Below are 18,159 nucleotides of genomic sequence, written 5' to 3'. Positions count from 1 at the left end.
AAGAGTTTATCTGAGCTCACAATTCCAGGTTGTACAGTCCGTCATAGCAGGAAAGCCATGGCATCAGGGACCTGAAAAAGCAAGTCAGGTCCACACTTAGGAGCCTAGAGTAAATGAATGCACACCTGTGCTCGGTTTCATCTTTTTTTAATACAGTCCATGACCCAAACTCAGGGATTGCTGTGTAGCGGTGCTGCACAGCAATTCACACAATCAAGAGCATTTCTCGCAGATATCTCAGGGATACGCAGGCCAACCTGAGCTACACAGTTTTTCATTGAGACCCTCTTCCCTGGTGGTGCTAGAGTCTGTCATGTTGATGGTTAAAACTATCATACCCTTCCTCCTGTACGTTGTTGATTAACAGCTATTTGGTCACACCAAGAACACTAGCTAATGTAGCACAAATCCTAATTGGTCTTAAAAATAAAAACGTGGAGTCAGATATCAGGGTGAAAGCTGAAAGATCAGAGAAGCAGAGCAGCCAGCCACTAGAGAGACTTCTTACCTCTAGGAATCCTCAGACTGAAAGGGCCGAGCTCCTGTCTCCACCCTGCCTTATCACTCCCTCTCTCCACCCAGACGTATCACTGCCAGCTTCCTTCTCCTAAGTGCTAGGATCAAAGGCATGCGATCCCAAGCGCGGGGATTAAAGGTGTGTGCCACCACTGCCTGGCCCCTAGTGGCTAACTCTGCATTCTAATCTTCAGGTAAGATTTCTTTGTTAAAACACAAACAAGATCTCACCACAAGCTAAGATAGAAAACTAGTACTGGGAGTGGGGGGATTGCTGTGATAAATCGGACCATACGGTTCTTAGGCCTGGAATTGGTTTGCCAGAGGAATGTGGAAGAATTTGGAGCTGCAGGCTAGAAAAACTCTGGAAAGTCTTAATTGGCCATTCTGGTGGAACTTTGGAAGAATGTGGACAGAAATAGACAGTGAAGGCCTCACTCATGAGATTTCAGAGGGGAACAAGGATTCCATCAAGCACTGAGCTAGACTTATTCCTGCTGTGCTCTGGCAAAGCATATGGCTGCATTCTGCCTCTCTACTGAGAATTGGAATGAGGCTGAATTAAAAAGTAAGGGATTGGCTTTTCCTGTCTGGCACCTAGGTGGCTAGTGTGAACAGCAGGGACAATGCTCTGATGTAAACTCACAGCCCTGGACGATCACAGTCCCATGGGCTTCAACTGCGAAGATGGAACAGAATTTAGAAACTGTATTGTTTGGCTTGAAAACCAGAAAAACAGACAGTAAAGATGGAAGATCGGGGTAACTCGGAAATATCCACAGCAGTTGGGCCGAGTTCTTTGAAAAGCATATTGGAAGCCGGGCAGTGGCGCATGCCTTTAATCCCAGCACTAGGGACGCAGAGCCAGGCGGATCTCTGTGAGTTCGAGGCCAGCCTGGTCTACAGAGCGAGCTCCAGGACAGGCACCAAAACTACACAGAGAAACCCTGTCTCGAAAAACAACAACAAAGTATATTGGAGATACTCACTGTTCTTCAAGATTCAGGGTCTGCGGTAAATTGGCTGGCTGCTTAGGTTAGCTGTGGAACTTGAATATGGAGATGATGGTAAGAAACACAAGGACTTAGTACCTGATGATACAAACAATATGGACAATCCAACTAAAAGTGCAGAGCCATTGATGACTTGGCCGTCAATAATCCTGATTTTAAGGCTGGTGTAATGACTCTGGCTAACCTTCTTCAGATTCTGGGTCCAGATGGTTACCTAGTGATGTTTAAGGCAATTTGTATTTTCATTCAGGGGTTATCTAACACAGAATGTAATTGCTAAAGCAAATTCAACAAAAGAGGGCTTATCTGTTGCTTTAGACGAATGTATTCTTGGTTTTAATGCAGGAGCTAAAGTTCTTCAGGACGCTGCTCAGAATCTGCAGTAAAACTTGATGGATCCATGGGAGCTGTTAAAACAATGATCGCTGAGTCAAAGACTGACCACAGACTGGGGAATGTTGGACGAAGAGCATGTTAGGATTTCTCACCTGAACAGTCCAATGGGAACTGTGTGCACTAGCCTATGTTTGGAAATCACATGTCACATTTTCAAGGGAGGAATCTGAGAAGATTGATTATGTTCTGAAAGTTTACCAACACAGCTTTTTTTTTTTTTTATTTCTTAAATCAAGTTTGGGAATGTAGAGGCAAAGAAATAAGGTACTAATAAGGTACTATTTGTTTGGTGGAGGAAATTTCAAGATGTGATGGCACGCAGGCTGTATTGTTGTTACTGTTCACCGCTCTGATCCACGCACACAATGAAAAAAACAACCAACAGGGCAGAAAGTCATGGAAAATGTGCAGTCCAGCAAGAACACGGCGGAGTTCAAAGTTACAGACATGACTGATTTGCATTCAAAAGCAACTCTACTTGCTGAAGAGGTTAGCGACATCAACGGTAAGTCTCTCACTCTGCACGGGGGCAATAAAAATGCCTTGAGGACACGACTTCCCCCATCAGTGTCCATCTAGTGAAAAAGCAAGTTCATTTGAGGAGAGAGAAGAGGAACTTCAATTGTTGCCGAAGGGGTCCTTGATCCAAACACAACTGTTGAGCAAAGTAGTGTTTTAGAGTCTATCACCAAAGGCATGCAAAGGCCATTACAGAGTTGGCCTAAGGGAGCGCGGGTGCGTCTCCATCTAGCAGCGGGACTTAGCAGCATTGTCTGCATGGTACTGTTTTTGCTGGTACAAAATGTGAAAAAGTAAGTGAGTCATGGTAGCATGTACCAGAGAGTTGTCAAAGCCAGGCAATGTGAGGCAGGGTTGGAATCTCTGCAAGGAGGCCCCATGGTATGGACACGGTGGTGTTAAAACTCAAGTTGCAACTCCAGCATGTTGGAGATGCCGGGACTACGGAGCATCAGCCAAGGAAAGCTGCATGCATGGAGTGTAGCTGGCCCCAGAGCAAGGCTGTGTGAGTGTGTGGCAGATGGCAGAGCTGGAGGGAAAGGGTTTAGGTAGCCCTTTGGAGCCCAGGTGATTCCATCACAGGTCCCGGCTGCCTTTTAAAAATGCGAGCCAAAGTAAACCTTTCCTGTTTAAGTTACTTCTTGTTATGTTGGTCACAGCAACAAGAAAAGTAGCTTGGGGCTGATGAGATGACTCGGTCAAAGTGCACACGTCGAAAGTCTGGTGATCTGGGTTCGAGCCCCAGAATCCACATAAAGTTGGATGGAGAAATTGACTCCACAGAGTGGTCTGGCCACCACGCAACATACTCATCATAGCCCCTCCTCAAGTACTAATTAAAAAATAAAATTGAAAAAGGTGACTAATACAATAATCCTGTTCAGGTTCCATGGCAACAACAGAGGAAGAGAGGTAACCTCCCAGGGATGATGCTGCACGGCTTTGCAGTGAGGGCCAGAACCATCATGGGCATGCCCCTCCCAGTTCTTCTCTCTGAAGGGACCCCAGGGAAGGAGATCACTGGTCGCTCAAGTGTCTTTGATGAACTGAGTTCAATGACCTTGGCCTGAATTGCTGAGGGTCATGGGAGGGTAGGTAGCCACTCAGTCAAAAATAGCTTCCTCGCTGACTCCAGCCCAGAGAACCACATCCAAGCAAAGGGAGCTAAGCCCTTGAGGGGCAATCCCCTCTCCTGTTTCTCTCCACTGGACAATTATTTCAGGGTGCTGGGGGACACGGTGCGTCCTTCGGTTTGGCTGCAGAAAAAATGGCTGCAGCCCAGGAGCCAAAGGGACCGTGACGATAGAATCGCCGAGGAAAACGGCATTGGAATGAATGTCAACAAGTGAATGTGGCAAGGAGGGAGGCGTGGTTCCCACCATTGAGAGTCCAGAGCGAGTTGTTCTCATTTATTCGGTTAACAAACAGGGAACAGCTGCTGGGTGACAAAGACTTGTGCTGACATTACAGATACAAAAAGGGAAAGCACCCTCGTCACCCTCATCCCTCACTGGTAAGCTGTCTTGGCCCCTGTCCTAACAGTTACTTTTACATGTTATGAGAAATGCCCTGTCTTGGGTACTTCATAAGACATGAAATCCACACAGGGAATAAGCCAGATAGCATCTGTCCCCTTGGCTGCTTGAAGTCTAGAAGGAACAATGGACAGATGACAGACATAACCCCAAATGGCAGACAAAGAGCCTTGGCATTAAGAATCCCAAGTGACTGGCTGATGTCCTTGCAGGCCTGAGAGGAGGCTGCCTCTGCCGATAGGCGATGTCACAGCCCTGCTCACACTCACTGTCCGGTGAAGGAGTGTGTCAGGGCTCCCGGTATTTTTGTCTGTAAGTGACATTGGGGAAAGGTGTCTGGGTTCTGCTTGGGTGACAGGCGCCTCCAAATGCTGTTCAGAGAAGGTGATGTTCTGATATTTTGGGAGGAAAATTTGGAAACATCCATCAAAGCTTTAAAAGAATGCCTCTTCTTTGACCTAATAAGTTGGCTTCTGGGACTTTATCCAAAGGAAATAATTAGATAAGTGCACAGGGATGTACATTAGAAGGAAACTCATTGTAGCCTTATTTCTGGTAGTTAAAAATTTGAAGTGATCAAGACAGTTAATAATCAGAGATTGTTGAAACTAATTGTAGGACATCCAATAAATGGCATAAAATGATTCTTTTCCTTCTATGCTAATATAGAAAGACGCCCATTATCAGCCAAGTAAGAAAATATTGGTTTAGAACACTGTATGGAGATTGGAGAAGAGGAACACACTTCCAGCCCAGCACTCTAGAGGTGAAGGCAGGAAGATCACAAGTTCTAGGCATCCTTTGCTACACAGTGAGTTTGAGGCCAGCCTGGGACACATAAAATCCTGTCTTAAAAGCAGCAGGTAAACAATCCAGCAACTGAGAGCCCAGAGGAAGCGCCTGCAGCTAGGGTCGCTTGGTCTTCAAGCAGGTACCTCTGAGGCCGTTGAAGAGAGTAAGAGCTTCTTCCACAAACAGTGCTAACCTAACTGGATAGCAACAGCAAGAGGATGAGACTGGACCTTACCTCACACCATACACAAAACCAACTCAAAACGGAGGCTAGCTGGGGATAGACACTTTTAGAAGACTCCAGAAGAGTAAATAGTTTCTTAGACCAAAAGTCTCTCTCTCTCTGTCTCTCTCTCTCTGTCTCTCTCTGTCTCTCTCTGTCTCTCTCTCTCTTTCTCTCTCTCTCTCTCACACACACACACACACACACACACAGAGATAAATCAGACTTCATTGAAATTTAAAAATTTTGTATATAAAGCACCCCTGTTTCAAGGAAACCCAGAGAGTAGAAGAAATGTATCTGAAAATTATATGTTTGATTATAGAAAGATCTGGAATACAGAAAGAATTTTCACAACTCAACCAGAAAATGCAAACAACCAAAGACTGGAATAAATTTTCTCTAAGGAAGATCCACAAATGGCCATTAAGGGTGTGAAAAGACATTGACTGACATTGTCGTCAGGGAAGCCCAGTTCCAAACCACAAGAAGCCACCCCGGCATGCCCAGAGCACAGGGCACTAGCAAGAGCTGGCGAGGAGCCCCGGGCTTTGCTGACAGGAAGGCAGAGTGGCACAGCCCCTGGGCCGACTACTCTGTGGCTCCCTCAGTAAGTCAAGCATAGGCCGACCATTGCCCCCCAGCAATCCCACCTCAACTGTCAACCCCTAGAGTTGACAATGGCCTTCAAATTTAAAAAAAAGTATACACGCATGCTCCCACAAACGATTCACAAGAGTTCTAAGGTAAAAAATGATTCAAAGGGGCTGGAGAGATGGCTCAGTGGTTAAGTAAGAGCACTGGCTGTTCTTCCAGAGGACCCAGGTTCAATGCCCAGCACCCACGTGGCAGCTCACAACTGTCTGTAACTCTAGTTCCAGGGGATCTGACACCTTCATACCAACACACATAAAATAAAGTTAAATAAAAAAAAACAAAGAAATATGATTCAAAGGCACCTCAGCTGATGAGTGGAACAACGAAACAGGGTGTATCCACGCAATGGAGCATTATTTGACTCTAAAACAGAACGGAGAACTGATTCTCGCTGCAGCATGCATTGGTCTTGAACACATTATGTTAAGTGAAGGAAGAGAGATGCAAAAAGCCACATGCTGCCTGGTGTCGTTCATGGGGAACAACTAGCACTGTGATCCATGGAGACAGACAGCAGAGTGGTGGTTGCCAGGGACTGGGGACATGGGGGACCGAGAATAGCATTAAAAAATGCAGTTTCCTCCTGGGGTGATGACAACACTCTAATGTATAGAACTAGGTAATGGTGGTGGTTGTGTGGTATTGCAAACATGCTGAGTTCACCAAGTTGCACTCTTTTAAGTGGTTAAAATGGAGAAAAAAAATATGTCTAATCTAGAATGTTGCTAAAGTTTTCCTGCCTGGCCCACAGTCAGGACAAACTCTCTCACCTGCCAGTCCCACAGCCGCTCAAACCTGACCAAGTAAACACAGAGACTTATTTTGGTTACAAACTGTATGGCCGTGGCAGGCTTCTTGCTAACTGTTCTTACAGCTTAAATTAATCCATTTCCATTAATCTATACCTTGCTACGTGGCTCGTGGCTTACCGGCATCTTCACATGCTGTTTCTCATCATGGCAGCTGGCAGTGTCTCTCTGACTCAGCCTTCCACTTCCCAGTTTTATTCTCCTCCTTGTCCCGCCTACACTTCCTGCCTAGCCACGGGCCAATCAGTGTTTTATTTATTGACTAATTAGCAACACATTTGCCATACAGAACATCCCACAGCACTAGAAAAAAATAACCATCAGGACAGATAATCAAATGTTAGCTGACTGTCCGTGCAGGGGTTTGCCTTTTCCCCCATTTTTACAGTCTGCGTAGTTTACAAAAAGCATGTTTTTGCATTAGCAATCAGAGTGGGAAAGAAGGCACAGCAAACTTTGTTTTAAAAAGCTAGAACAAGGAAGGGGTCAGCAAGGTGGTGCAGTGGGCAAGGTTCCTTCTGTGCAATCCCCAGAACCCACGGCAGAAGGAAAGACCTCCCTCCCAAAAGTTGTCTTCTGACTTCCAAGAGCATGCCCCCTCCCACGTTAATAATCAATGAAATCAAAAGGAGAAAAATCCGGACCAAGCGCTGGAGAGATGGCTCAGTGGGGAACACGCTTGCTGGGCCTGAGGCCCCTGGTTGGATTCCCAGCACCCACACATGCTAACAGCTGGCAGGGTACCCTTGTCTCTGTCAGTGTCCTACTGCTGTGAAGAGATAGCATGACCACGGCAACTCTTATAAAGGAAAGCATTTAGCTAAGGCTTGCTTACAGTTTCAGAGGTTTAGTCCATCACTCTTATGGCAGGGAGTATGGCAGCATGCAGGTAGACATGGCAGCTGAGAATTCTACATCTGGATCCGAAGGCACCGGGAAGAGAGAGACGCTGGGCCTGGCTTGATATTTTGAAACCCCAAAGCCCACCCCTAGTGACACACTTCTTCCAATGAGTCCACACCTACTCCAACAAGGCCACATCTCCTAATCCTTCTAAGTATACCCACTCCCTGATAACCAAGTGTTCAAATACATGAGCCTATGGGGGCCGTTCTTATTCCAACACTACACTTCTGTGATGCTAGTGCTGAGGAGGCAGAGACAAGAGCATCCTGGAGGTTTGCTGGCCAGTCACTCTAGTGAGCTCTAGGGGAGAAATCCTGTTTAGGAATATAGGGTGGAGAGCCACTCAGAAGCAAAGAAAATATTATCTGAATGAATGCTCATTTATATATTCTGTTAATTATTTAAGTTGATCCTAGAGAGGAAAAAAAAAACTTAATGTTGAAAATGGCAAAAAAAAAAAAAAAAATAGAAATCATGATTCTTGCAGATAAATGGATGGAACAGGAAAATATTATACCAAGGGTGGTAACCCAGATGCAGAAAGACAAACGTCACATTTGTCTCTTATTTGTGGTGCCTGGCTCCAAATCTCCAGATGTGAGGATATGACCTGGAATAACCACAGAAACCAGGAAAGCAGAAAGAGACCATGGGGGAAGGGGGTGGGGAGAATACCTGGATCTGACGAGGGGGGGAGAAGTGGGGGGAGTGGGGGGGAGGGAGGGGGGAAAGAAGGCTAGGAAGGAGGGATGTTGAAAGGGAGGGGTTTTACCTGGGGAGGGGAAGGGGAGGCAACACAGAGAGACAGGGAGGGAGGAGAGAGAAATAACACTAAGGATGTTTGAAAAGAACCACAGGGAACCATACTGTTTTATATTTACCTAAAATGACATGCAAGCGTATGTGAGTTACACACACCTACACACACACACCACACACACTCCACAGTTTCAGTGAAGTTCCACCACACAGGGTCATAATGCTCCCCTCAAGAGCCGTGGACTACCTAACGAGAAATCCTGGGTGCCAAGCAAGAGAGTCCTCCCTTTGAGTTGTTGGCCAGGGGAGTCCAAGAGACCCCAAAACAATACAGGCTGCTACCATTGCCCTCAGTTGCCTCCCGGAATTCGAAGGTAAAACCAACCCTCTTGCTGAAAACACCATAGACTTCAGACACAGGAATCAAACTGGGTATGATCCAGGAGCTGTGTCCCTGAACTAGCTTTTGTAGTACCAAAAAGGGCATCACAGGGAGGAAACTAATCAATAGTCCTACCCAGCTGCGACACCTATGAACCACAACAATGACCAGAATGCCAAAATATCACCAAAGATGCACTGTATCTTGGGGGTGACCAAGAACTGTCTAATTGGACTTAAGACCCCACAGCAGGAGGGAATCCACACCTGGTACTGTAAACATGGTCAAACTATTCATGGCTGGTGAGGTCATGGAACCTAGAAGAAAACCTACCCCTGCCACTTTGCAAACCAGTATAATTCCCAGCTGCGTTCTAAATACTTATCCTTACACCCACAGGTAAGTGTGGCTCTCACCCCTCGTCAGAGAAGCTGCTTTCTGCAGCAGACAGAGACCATTACAGAAAACCACGACAGGTCAAAACACAGACGACCGCTGCCCACGGGGGTGCCCAGCCCCAACCGATGCATCTATAACACAACCCCTACACTTAGGAGGCTCGGGGAACGTCTCCGAAGAAGAGGCAGAAAGATCACCAGAGTTGGAGGACCAGAAAAATCTCCCGTGAGACAGTGTCTTCTATGCATGATAGGGTAACTGCACCCAAGAACTCTCAACAATATGACTGTCTAAATAAGACCCGAATAATGGCAATACCGGCTGACATGCCAATGTGGATGGGAGAAATCTCACAGAGCCCCGCTCCTAGATGAAAAGCTACAGTTGAAATGCCTACTGAAGGAGATTCAGCCTTCCCCAGGGAGGAGCCCCCTACTTGGTTATCTGCTACAAAATAATTGGCCCTAAAAACGTGTATCTAGACAAGCAATGCTAGATGGACTCAGCAGGTTGTATTTATGTACTCACTAACTTATATATAAATAATTAAATATAATAATCACAAGTATGCGTGAATAATTATTAAAGAAAAAAAAAGGCCTTGAATTTATGAAGGAGCCCGCAGGAGGGGGGAGGAGGGAGGAGGAGAGAAGTGATATAAACATAATGCACATATGTGAAACTTTAAAAATTAATTTAAAAATTTTGCCGCACGCCTTTAATCCCAGCACTCGGGAGACAAAGGCAGGCAGATCTCTGTGAGTTCGAGGCCAGCCTGGTCTACAGAGCAAGTTCCAGGACAGGCACTAAAACTACACAGAGAAACCCTGTCTCAAAAAACCAAAAACAAACAAAAGCAAAAAACAACAAAAAAGTCTTTAAAAAAGAAAATGAAAACATATAAGGAGGAGAGTGACAGAGAATGACACCTGCCTGATGTTGACCTCTGGCTTCTACATAAACACACAAGGGTGAGCACTCCCTCATGTGTGTGTGTGTGTGTGTGTGTGTGTGTGTGTGTGTGTGTGTATGTGTATGTGTGCGCGTGCGCGCGCGCGGGCGCACACATGCCTACATTACATACATTAGAAAGAGAAGCAAAAACAAAAGAGAAAGAAGGAAGGGGGAAAGAAAGGAGTCGAGCGGGAGGGTGGAAGGGAGTCAGTGAAAGAGGGAGAGAGGAGGAAAGCCAGCCTCTGAACTGCACCCCCACCCCGCCCGTGTCGGTGAAGGCCGGCCCCCCTGCTGATGACGTCAGGCTGGGAGCCGTGAGGATTTCTAATAACACCAGGAAGGACTCTAGATCAGCAGAACTCCCGACCGACACAGCTCCATGTCCTATGGAAAGATGCTCTAGACACCTGGTGGCAAAACTCAGTGCCACCATTAATGAGCCCACGATAAACATGTGATTGCTACAGAGCAGACACGCATGCACTTACACGTGCAAAGATTCTCTACAAAAGTGAACGAAAACCAGCAAGAATGGTCTTCCCGGGCTGGCCAGGTAGCTCAGTGGTTTAAGGTGCTTGCCTCCAAGACTGACAACTTAATATCCAGAACCCACATGGTAGAAGGAGAGGGCCAACCATTGGAGTTTGTTCTCTATTCTCCACAGATGTCCTGTGGCACCCGCGCACACACACACACACACACACACACACGCACGCACGCACGCACGCACGCACACACGCACGCACGCACGCACTAAATAAACGTGAAGAAGAGAAGGAGGAGGTGGATGTAGTTGGTGTCACAGGGTGGGATGGCATTAATCCCAGCACTCAAAAGAGGCAGAAGCAGGCAGATTTTTGTGAATCTGAGGCCAGCCTTGTCTACAGAGTAAGTTACGGGGCCAGCCAAGGCTACTCAGTGAGACTGTCTTAAATTTCTTTTTCTTCTGTTCTGGCAACTGGGAACAGAGAGACAAGGCCAGCGCAGCTGCACCGTGGTCCTAACGGTGGCGGTGGACGACGCCTCTGCACACAAACCTGCTAGGAGGAACGTCATCTTTGGAAACAGACTCATTCTTTGCCAGAGCCCCTGCTTTGTGTAATAAAACAAGTCTCTCACTCACGAGATCAAAGCCATTTAAGTAAAAAAAAAAAAAAAAAGTTTTTCTTGCCCCTCCCCCATTTTATACTTGCCATTTTTTTTTTATAAGACATTATTTAACACGTGGAAACAAGCAAACACGCTGTAGCACGTGGAACCAACCGGGAATGTTTGCAGTAAAAACAGAACCTCCTTCCCGGCTAACTTTCAAAGAGAAAATATATTTATAAAGAAGTATGTTTCCCAGGATCACATACCATATGCCAATTCAAATGTTATTAATAAAAATTAAAACATACACACAAAATAAAGAAAAGAAAAAAATTAAGATATGAGGGAAAGCCCTCCCACCATGCCTAAATTTCATATAGAGCTATCTATTATTGTCTCTGGAAAAGTCAGCACTTTTCGAGCAGACTTAAGTTCTAGGTGGCTGGCAGGCCGATGCCGGCCTGACCTTGACCTCCACCAGTCCCCTCTGGCCCCGATCTCTCCAGCCTCCTTGGCACGGGCCCTGCTTGTCTCCTTACCCTCCTGCAGCTGCCCAGCCTGGCTGCCAGAGCCCTGGGGCCCCCTGTGGAGTTATTTGGGCCTTTGGACAGCTTCACGGTCCTCCTGGGGGTACTTAGGCTGTTTTGAAGCTCTGTTTATCCAACAAGCATCATGCTTGGGTTTTGATATTGTATATAGATCAGAAAAGTAATGTTTTGGAAAAAAAACCCCACTTTTTTAAAGAGTGGGCAGAAGGGGGCTCACTGGTATGACTGCCCTAAGATGTGCCTGTCCCTTAGCTTCTGTGTCCAGACATGTCACTGGAAGCCGCTCTCGGACTCTCCTGTCACCTAGGGCCTGTGGTTTGTGCCATGTCTCCTGGAATTACTTTCTGAGCCTTTCCTCACCCTGGCTTCTCTTCTCCGCTGCTCCCTGGGCACGGTGAGGTAGAGGCTGAGTGAGGTGGGAGTGGCCGGTCCAAGCTTCCCCAAACTTCCAGGGGACAGCTCCAGCCAGATCCAAATTGACCCCCAGGGTCCTTCTACTGATAGCTATCATCTTATTTATTTCTTTATTATTTGTTTATTTATTTATTTAGAGACAGGGTTTCTCTGTGTGAGAGTCCTGACTGTCCTGGAACTTACTCTGCAGACCAGGCTGGCCTCGGACTCGCAGAGATCTACCTCCCAAGTGCTGGGACCACCACCACCACCCAGCTGAGAACCATCTTTTTGTATGATGCGTTCTGCATTCCTGGGTGCTAGGATGGGAACTTGGGTCCTCTGGCACAACAGCTCATGCTCTTAATCGTTAAACCATCTCCTCAGACTATTTTATTTTTTGAGTTTTAAGTATCTAGACAGGCCTCTAACTCACTATGTGGCTGGGGATGACTTTAAACTCTGGATGCTCACCTTTCTACCTCTCTAGTTCTGGGATTAAAGGGATTTGCTACTGCCCAGTTTAGGCATTTCGGGAGATCGAACCCAGGGCTTTGTGCATGCTAAGCAAGCACTCTACCAGTTGAGCTACATCCCCAGCTCTTTTGTTTTTATTTTTTGAGACAGATTTCTCTGTATAGTTTTGACTGTCCTGGAACTCACTCATGTGCACAGGCTGGCCTCGAACTCACAGAGATCGGCCTGCCTCTGCCTCCTGAGTGCTGGGATTAATGGCGGCTGTCACTATCAGCTTTTTTTTTTTTTTTTTTTTTTAGTAGAGTCTCATGAGGCTTCCCAGGCTGGCCTCAAACTTAAGATTCTCTCCCTCAGCCTCTGAGCCCTGGGGTAGTCACACCCATCAATTTTTACCCTTTGTTTTACAACAGGAGACAATGTTGTCCTAAGTCCAGTCTCTGATGTGCTGTAGCTGTTAGATCTTGAGGAATCTCTTTAGGCTGTTTCCTTATCTACAAAATGGGGAAATACGGGTATTTCCCATACAGGGCTCCTGTGAGGAGCCAGTGTGATAATACAGGCAAAATGCTTTGCCAACAGACTAGTACAACAAATATCAGTATTCCTCGATGCCGCGGTGAGTTCACTTTTCAGGGTGTGCAAATAATACCGCATTCCCTACCCCTTGTCCACATTGAACATTTATTCCTTACAAGAGGTTCCCAGAAAAGGAATTGCTGGATGAAAGAGTCCGGATCCTTTCCAAGTTCTAGCCAGGAGAGACAGAATCCTGGCTTTTGGGGTCATTTGATCTCTGGGGTAGGACATTGAGTCTTGTTCCTCACAGCTTCAATGGGTATGAGTTCAGGAAACTTCCTTCTTAGAACAAGGCTATTATGATAAGGCCTCCTAGCATCTTCTGGGGCCTCCTGGGATAACCCCAAGGCATCAGTTTCACTCTGTAAAACTGGAACAAGGATTTCGCCCAAGGTGTGATAAGGAGAAATCAATAGCTAATGGCTGGAGCTGACTTTTGTCCTCTTCATCATAAAAGACCTTTGAATTGCTTGGCCACTTCTGAGTTTCTGAGGAAAATGATAACATGAGGCCAAAGTTTATACCAGTTGGCCAGGCTCCCTCTCCCTAGCGCCTGTGAGCTGGAGGGCGGGAGGGAGTGACCAGTCCCATGAGTATAGGAACAGGTTCACTGAAATTGGGGTCACCAGGGGAGAAGCCATTTCCCCACTGGTCTTTCCACACATCCCGCCACAGAAATGCCCCATGAATTGTTGACCTGTGATTTGTTTATCTCCTAATTGTTTATCTACTGACATGGGTGAGATTTGGCACACAGTGAACAGAAGACCCAGGTACAGTGAGGGGATCCTTGGTCAGCCATGACGTGAAAGACACGGATCCAAAACAGGAGCTGCCCTTGGTGGTCACTCTCCAGCCTCCCACGAGTACTTTCCCAGAATGGCTGACTCAAAATTCTCTGTCCCCGAGTCTGGATGCCTGCACTGTGTCCTCAGAAGATTGTATCATCTAGCAAATTAACTGCAGGAACACAGGGATCCACACACCAAGTATTAGCTGCTCAGCTTTCTTCTGTGTTCAAAAACAGTCGCCACAGCTCCGCCCTGCAGAGGGAAGCCTGAGCTAGTGTGGTGTTCAGGCCTCAGCCTACCTTCACAGTCCCCGCCACCTCCACCCCGCTGGCTTCCCCCAATTTACAGCCCGCAGCAGCCCCTCTGGGCAGCTCCTGGTGCCTGAACAGTCTAGAGGCCTTGCTTTGATACTCTGTTAACTTTGTAAAAATCCCTCCCGACATTTAAGGTTCAACTTGAAGGCTCCGGACTCCAGGAGTGTATTGTTCACTATACACTATTGTTTCTATAGACTTGTGAATTCCCCAAATTTCGTTCCATCATTCATTTCTAGTTTCATGGTTATCAGAGAATACATGTTGTATGCTTGGAACCCTTTCAGTTTATGGAAATTTCTTTTATGCCCTAGCACATGGTGTATCCTGCAAAACATTCCATGTGATCCAGACAAGAATGTGTGTTCTGCTGGATGGGGTGGTGTACACTTTTAATCCCACTGTGTGGGAGGCAGAGACAGGCAGATCTCTGAGTTCGAGGCCAGCCTGGTCTACTGACTGAGTTCCACGACAGGCCAAATTACACAGAGAAGCCCTGTTGCAAAAAAAAAAAAAAAAAAAAAAAGCCAAAACCAAAAACAAACCAAAAACAAAAAACCAACAGAGGATGTGTGTTGTGCTCTCCTTTTGTTAATTGGTATAGACAGTTTTGAGGTCTATCTAGTTCACAGCACCCTTCAACAGTCCTGTTTCCTTGTTCCTTTTGTTTTGTTTTTTCGAGACAGGGTTTCTCTGTGTAGCTTTGCGCCTTTCCTGGATCTTACTCTGTAGACCAGGCTGGCCTAGAACTCACAGAGATCCACCTGGCTCTGCCTCCCGAGTGCTGGGATCAAAGGCGTGCGCCACCACCGCCCGGCTCTTGTTCCTTTTCTATACCTCACACTTTACTTCTTCCATGATGTAGCAAGCCAAGGCCTCCTTTGATGTCACTGTCGTGAAGAGGTGAGCTTCGGAGGCCTATCTACTCCGTTTGATCAGGTCCCAAGTTTAATCCTTGGGTCTGTGTGTGTATACATATCTGTGTATATATATGTGCAGGTGCACACGTGTGCCTGTATAGGCACGCCTGTGCACACATAGGTAGGGGCCAGAGGTCAGCTTCAGATGTTGTTCTTAGGCAATGCCCACTCCCTTCCACTTTGGAGGGCCGAGATCTCTCAGTGGCCTGGAACTTCAGCTGATCAGCCAGCAAGCTCCACTGATGCCCCTGTGTCTGCCTCCGCAGCACGGGAACGGCAAGTGTGCACCATGACGTCAGCCCAGCTTTTTCATCTTTTTTTTTTTCTTTTTACATTTGGGTCTGGAGGTTGAACTCGGGTCCTTGTGCTTATAAAGCCGCACTTGCCCAACCGCGCTGGTCAATTCTGTCAACTTGACACAAACCAGAGGCACTTGGGAGGGAGGAACTTCAGCTAAGGAATTGTCTCCACTGGACTGACCTGTGGGCATGCCTGTGGGCCTTTTCTTGATGGATGACTGATGTGGGGGTGGGTGGGGGCATGGCCCTCTGTGGGCAGTGCCACCCCTGGGAAAGTGGTCCTGGGTTCTTTAGGAAATCAACTGAACAAACCATGAGGGTAAAGCAGTGAGCAGCAGTCCTTCACGGCCTCTGCTGCAGTCCTTGACTCCAGGTTCCTGGTTTGAGTTCCTGTCCTGACTTCCCTCAACGATGAACTGTGTTGATGAACGGAAATAAACCCTTCCCTCCCCCCACACCCCCGCCCCGAGATGTTCTTGGTCATGGTATTGTAGCCACAACAACAGATGCCAAACTAGGACTTCCACGGAGCCGTCTCCCCAGCCGTCCAAATTTGATCCTTTTCACATTAGGAACGGACTCCCCACGCTCCCGACGGCTCCGCGCCTGCGCGTCCTGGGTACATAACTCTTTAGAGGGGTTCTGGATGCGGCAGCCCGAATCCCATTCAACCAAGCCAGCGTCACCCCCGCCCCCATTTTCTCTTTTTTTTTTCTGGCGGAGCTGCTGCTCTGTGTAGCCCAGGTTAGCCTTGAATGGGCAGTCTCTCTGCTTCCACCGCTGGAGTGCTGGGGTTACAGGAGGGCCCCCCACATAGCCCTTCCTTTCCTCTTCGTTTCCTTCTTTCTCCTGCCGCCTTTCCCCCCCCTTTCCCATCCATCACTACCCTTCCATCCAGTCATGTATTTCCCCCGTCTTCTCTCTCATCCATTCATTTGTTCCTTCTGGCGTTTCTTCTTGCCGATCAGCCGTTCATCTTGTTTCTTCTTTCCTCCACCCATTCTTCCTTACTTCCATCCACCCATTACCTGCCTTCCCCTTCCCCCCTTCACTGCCTTCCTCCTCTTCTTACCACACTCCCTTTCCCGTCTTCCTTTCATCTACCCATACACATCACAAAGACTCAAAAAACCCGAAACTCCGGAGCTCAAAGGAAACGTGTGGTGAGCTGGAGCAAAGAACCCTGGTTTCGCCGGGCGGTGGTGGCGCACGCCTTTAATCCCAGCACTCGGGAGGCAGAGCCAGGTGGATCTCTGTGAGTTCGAGGCCAGCCTGGGCTACCAAGTGAGTTCCAGGACAGGCGCAAAGCTACACAGAGAAACCCTGTCTCGAAAAACCAAAAAAAAAAAAAAAAAAAAAAGAAAAAAAAAAGAAAGAACCCTGGTTTCCAGCCCTCACTTCCCACCCAGGAATCTCCAGGGTGACTAAAGGTGCTTCTTAAAACTTTTCATGCGATACCTGGTGTATGCTGGGCACTGGGGGTAGGGTGCAGGGGGCAAGGGTTGGGGGGGGGGGCTGTTCTTCCTCCCAGGGCCTGAGACTGGCACTAGAGCCTGACAGAAACACAGTACCGTGTGTGGCCTGCAGTTTTGAGAGCAAGCGTTCCAGGAGGCACTTTGAAATGGAAAAGCCAATGCTTGGTTGGGCCTCAAAGGACAAGCATGTAGGGTGTGTGTGTGTGTGTGTGTGTGTGTGTCAGAATCAAATGTGAAAATGTCACAGAGAAGGACAGAAGTTTACTGTTAAGATCGCCTGGTGAAAATGATTTAGACTAACTACCATTGTCCGAAGCAGTGGCTGTTCAGGCTTTAAGACTGCAGGCCGGTTTTCTACAGCTGAGATCCCACACTCAGGGCACCCAGGCAAGGTGGAGGAGTCCTGCAGAGCAAGGGTTTGGGTGGCAGACTGACTCTGCCCCAAGCCCTGCTGTCACTTTGCTGCTGTCCACGGGCTCTTCTGTGGAAGAAGGGTGTCACCAGAAGAGGGTTTGGTGAGGTGACATGTGGAGAGGAGGGTGGCACGTGGTGTGTGCAGCTCTGGCTGTGCAGGCGAAAGGTGCTGGGCAGTGGTGGCGTGAATACACACTTTCCTCTGCAAAAGACACTTCTGTCCACTGAGAAACAGCCAAATGTGTCACCCTCAGAAAATTACTTAGAGTCGGCCGGGCAGTGGTGGCACATGCCTTTAATCCCAGCACTCGGGAGGCAGAACCGGGCGGATCTCTGTGAGTTCGAGGCCAGCCTGGGCTACAGAGCGAGATCCAGGACAGGCACCAAAACTACACAGAGAAACCCTGTCTCGGAAAAAACAAACAAACAAACAAACAAAAAAAAAAAACAAAGAAAATTACTTGGTCTTTCTTAGCCTTTCATTTTTAGGGAAGATCTCTCAATATTATAAAGAGAAAAATCAACACCTGTCAAGAGAAAGGTTTTTAAATTCATGAAATGCAAGTAGAAGCCACAAAGATGTTCACCTTGAGTGTTGTTTATCATGGAGTTGTGGGGGACTGGAAACACCATCAATGTAAAAACAAAACCCAGAAAAACAAAAGGTAGACTGCTGGGCGGGAAGACGGAGCTCAATTGATATAAAAGTTGCCCAGCTTGCATACAGCCCTGTGTCTGAGTCCTAACACCATAGAAAGTCAGGTATGGTCGGAACATGCCTGTAATCCCAGCACTCAGAGGAGTAGAGGCAGGAGGATCAGAAGTTCGAGGCTGGCTGTTGCCTCTTCCCTTGGTCTGCCCACTTCTCCGGAGGCTGTACTTTGCAAGTTCAAGGTAATCCTCAACTATATATCAAGTTTGAGGCCAGCCTGGTCTACACAGAGACTGTTAGTCCAGCTGAGATAACTCAGACTGTCTCAAAAAACAAAACAAAAACAAC

General features: G+C 47.4%; 1 pseudogene; it reads left to right on the top strand.

Annotated features, from left to right (window-relative positions):
- The first annotated feature begins 1,142 nt into the window (after window positions 1-1,142).
- Window positions 1,143-2,007, top strand: LOC128113101 (RNA transcription, translation and transport factor protein-like; annotated as a pseudogene).
- The last annotated feature ends 16,152 nt before the right edge of the window (window positions 2,008-18,159 follow it).

The sequence above is a fragment of the Peromyscus californicus genome, unplaced genomic scaffold (genome assembly GCF_007827085.1).
Source record: "Peromyscus californicus insignis strain IS unplaced genomic scaffold, ASM782708v3 Scaffold_17__1_contigs__length_78620276, whole genome shotgun sequence".
NCBI lineage: Eukaryota > Metazoa > Chordata > Mammalia > Rodentia > Cricetidae > Peromyscus > Peromyscus californicus.
The sequence above is the reverse complement of the archived record's forward strand: the minus strand, read 5'-3'. Positions and strand labels throughout refer to the sequence as shown.